General features: G+C 43.9%; 1 long non-coding RNA gene across 1 annotated transcript; it reads right to left on the reverse strand.

The window, feature by feature from the left end:
• Positions 1-391: 391 nt before the first annotated feature.
• Positions 392-3,596, reverse strand: LOC147241346 (uncharacterized). The gene is made up of 3 exons (XR_015110842.1): positions 2,768-3,596; positions 1,507-1,618; positions 392-721 (listed from the first exon to the last, which is right to left on the reverse strand). It is a non-coding gene; the product is annotated as an uncharacterized LOC147241346 (long non-coding RNA).
• Between the last annotated feature and the right edge of the window lie 682 nt (positions 3,597-4,278).

Here is a 4,278-nt window from a genome sequence, read left to right on the forward strand (position 1 = left end):
GATTCCAGTCGGTGCCTAGTTAACGAAATAAGAGGTTAAAATAGACATAAGAAGAGATGTGTATCAATTGTGAGCACAGCAACTTGCCTGCAAACAACAAAAACACTATTGTCAATGTTCACCGTAATGAGATCCTGTGAGGAATACGGTGTAATTGTTTTCCAAGGAAGGAAGGCAAAAGAATCATCTTATCCTGCCGTAATTATTAGTAAAGCTCCTCTTACCTCTCCTTGCCATTGTAGAAGATTGACAGGGAGAATAAAGCCCCATTATAGCTACATTTCTAACCACTGGCTGAATGTTTCCCAGCAATTAGAGTGAATGTCAACAACGGCAAAAAAAACAAAACAACAACAGCTAATTGAAAACTTGAAAAGATTCCTCAATTAATTCTGGAAGCGAGTCCACGAAGCAGGTTGAGGAGAGAAATTGTTTCATTATTTACATGAATAGGCCAAAGGAAAGAGCCCTGTTCAATCTATCTGGTGCGAAGTTGGTTCAACCTCAGCGGGGAGCCGCGCGCAACATCAGAAACACCTTCACCTGTGCACTTGACCTTCGCTGCTCCATCACACATCCCTCTTCAACCGCTTATCCAGAGTCTGGGCGTGGAGGTAACAGCTCCAGCAGGGAACCACCTCTCTTTCCCTGGAGCAGCTCTGACTGGGGGGTCCTGGTCCCTCCACCTGGTCCTGGGTCTTGTTAGAAGATAGAACGGGTTCTGGTGCATGAGGCCGATGAAGAGAGGGCACATACTCAAGGACAGACGTAATGAAAGGAACATAAAATATACAATAGAGAATGAGAACAAAATGACAGATAAACATCCCATCCTAACCCCGCCCTAACGTCCCAGTCCACAGGGAACGTTCCCTCCCTAGCTAACGTTCCCAAAGACAAGATTTAACGTTTTAGCAGCAACAACTGTTGCCTCAAAGAACTTTTTTTTTTTTTTTGAAAGAATGTTTTTGATAAATTTGTCCCAACTTTTTGGGGAGAAAAAGCTCAGCGAACAAAATAAAAACTTTCCTCAGAGAACATGACCAGAACATTGCAGGTAATGTTCTTCAAACACAATCAGAACAACAAAAAAGATCCTGCAGGGAGAGCCCCGCTGATGAAAATATTCCTATTCACATGAGTGAGATACAAAGTCAAAATAATAACTTTTAATGAGAAGGTTTTTGATCTAAGTTTCGACGTTTATCAGGAATTTTTGACTTTTTGATCTGATCACCCCGATCGCATTGGTCTGAATTTAGAATCTCATCATTTTGACTCGCTTGTCTGTAGGATTTAGCACAGCTTCATTTCACTGAGGCAAATGTTTTTCGAGGAACAGTTTCTAACCTTTATTTTTTCATGAGCTTCCATAGCTGTTCTAAAGACGCGCAGCCCAACACAGCCTGGTATTATCAAGTGTCTACTACTTGAAATTACCAGAGCCAGCAGAGGAGAACCCGCTGCGCTGATGCACAATGCAAAAGCTTTCTATCATCCACTCACGGGTTGTACAGCCAGCCAGTGAATGCATCACTCCCAGCCGTTATGAATGCAATCCATAAAAAGCAATCTTCTTCCATCTTCTGTTGCTTGTATGAGTGGAGAAGGCGCTCACCTGTGGAAGAAAACAAAATAACTGCATACGCGCAATCAGTCTGAGGGAGATTTCCTGGCGTGAACGCGACGTCAGCTGCTGTAAAGCGTCAAGACTTTAAAAGTTTCAGCCGCTGTGGAATTGCATGCAGTTTATCAGAACCCTGCGAATTCCATAAACAAATGAAAACACGCACAGCTTAAGTTGAGCGAGTCTACAGCCAATTATTTCTTTTGTTGGCTGAATGGAGACGGATGCATGTGAGCGGCTCGGCTGTGTTCGGCTGCGGCTACATTTATCTTAGGGTTCAGAGATACTGTGTCACAGGTGACCTTTCACACAGGCCAATAATCACCTTGTTTAAAAAAAAACACAAAAAAAAACTTACGGCTTCAGCTGACATTTTCTGCCAGATAGCTTTTGATGTCAAATCCAAGGAAGCTTCCGCAGGGTAAGAAAAAGAAAATGATAATAAAGGAAGGAAATTGTGCCGCTGCTTAACGTGCAAATACAAGTGAGCTGTGACCTGTCGTCACTGGAGAGATGATAACAGTGTTTCTGTAAAACAAACAGAGGGAGAAACACCACGCCTGCTACCCATCGCTCGTTTAGTACTTATTAACGCATACGTCAAGTCTCCCAGAAAGTGGGAAATGAGGCTAAAAAACAGGACTTTTTGTTGTTGTTTTTCTGCTGTTTACAGAGACGCATAAAGGAGTCTTTTACAGCTCCGTCTCCTTAGCATTTTGTGAAACACAAAAATCAATTGAAGGAAACTGTGACTAGAAACAAAGTAGTGCAGCAGTGACTTTTATCTCTGCTCAGATTTAACCTACAAACAACAAATTTATTTACCATCCAAACAGGAATAAATCTTCAGACACATAACCTGAGTAGTCCTCATAAGCAGTTTGCTGCGTGAGATTGTTTCGTCTTACAAAACACAAAGATGGTCACATGACCAACAGCAGGACAATCTGACTGTGAGCACTCAATATTAGCCTTTAAAACCTTAGTGTCTTGTTCTAAGAAATCTTGGACATTATGCAGTTCTGAGGATTATTCCGCATGTAGGGATCCCCCTACTCAAGTTTTACCATGGGAAAGTTTTTTTCACGTCTCTTTATATCAGTTCAAAGCCAGTTTATACTTCTGGAAGCTGGCGCTCACCTCCTTACATGAGGATCTGGGTGTCACAGTGACATAAAACGCAACAACCGTGAGCAGTCTGGTTTGTGGCATCAAGCTTCCATTCACCTTCTCTTTTCAGCGTTGTAGTTATTTCGGTACACGGTGGAAAACTGCATCGCTGATGTCAACTAACTTTTTTGGAGGTGTGACTTTGGTGCAACACCGCCACACCGATGCGGAAGGATAAATACTCACAATGGGGTACAGTCCATAAAGACCCAACACAAAGGAATAAATCAGCCTTTAGTCCACATTGGCTTCCATTATGGACAAACTGTATGAGTCCTCCAGCCAACTGAGACACCTAGCTGTCAATCCGTCCATCGCTCCCTCCATCTCAGTATACAGACTTGTCTTGTTGACACGGTACTCATTCATCTGGGGAGGACAGGCTGGTAAATGGATTCATTTTTGCAGACTAAGGCGCGCTGCATATCCGTGAAGGTCAGTGAACTCACAGTTGCGTTGCTTGACACTTTCTCAGTCTCGCCGTGCCAAAGAAGACACGCGCCAAGGGCACAAAGAAGAGAGAATGTGAGGGCTTTGATGGTTGGCGAGCTGGGCAACGGCGACAATGTGAGGAACGCCGGCAGGCTGGAGGGTCTGGCATCGATGTGAGATAGAAGAGGCTGAAGGGAATCAACCAGATACCTGTAGTCTGAACGTGACAGTCAGGCTCCTCCCTGTTACCCCACGGCATCTTAATCTGCCTGAGATAAACTCTGATTAAGATCAATAAACCCTCCGCGTGGTAGCGGAGCAGGTTTCTTGTCAGTTTCAGTCCATTTTATTCATATAGAGCACCGACACATACAAACCATCTCGGGGCTGTGCAATCTGAAGAAAGAGAGGATCACACCACCCTTCTAATAAAGGTGGTTCAAAACTAATTGGTTTCAGTCTGTGACTCATGCTGATTAAAGTATGTAGGTGATCAAACACAGACGGCTCTCATGATAAATCTGTATTCGTTCCTCCATGGAATGAAACCCGTGTTCAGTGTGTGGCAGGAGGAGCGAGGAGGAGACCTTTGGGACGCTATAATCCCTCGCTCATCACTTATTTTTATTTAAACCTGAACCACGATCGTCCCCTAATCCTAATCCAGTGGTTTTTGTCCCCAAACCGAAACTTTGCATTGTGATGGTTCGCAAGACGTCGTCACCACAGCCAAGCCGGGCAGCGCTGCTCAGACATTAATGAAGATTCTGGTACTGCGTTGCTGGTTACTTCCCTCATAACATGTTCAGAAACATTCTGTTGTGTGTTTGGTTGTAAAATGAAATTGTTTCTTGGGCACCAAACAACTCAAGGGCATAGCCCAACTCTGTTGAACAGCAGAACGCTACAGATTACATATTTAGTGGATAAAAAAAGAAATATCTATGTGAGCCCCTCGTCTCTCCCCTTCCCTGTTTAGAAGCAGTTGGTGTCCGGAGACGTTATTCAGAGGAGACTGTTTTTGCCTGATGGGCTGAAGAACTACAGGC

This window comes from Aulostomus chinensis, chromosome 21 (assembly GCF_037954235.1).
Source record: "Aulostomus chinensis isolate RoL2024-O1b breed Wild chromosome 21, RoL_Achi_v1.0, whole genome shotgun sequence".
Classification (NCBI taxonomy): Eukaryota; Metazoa; Chordata; class Actinopteri; order Syngnathiformes; family Aulostomidae; genus Aulostomus; species Aulostomus chinensis.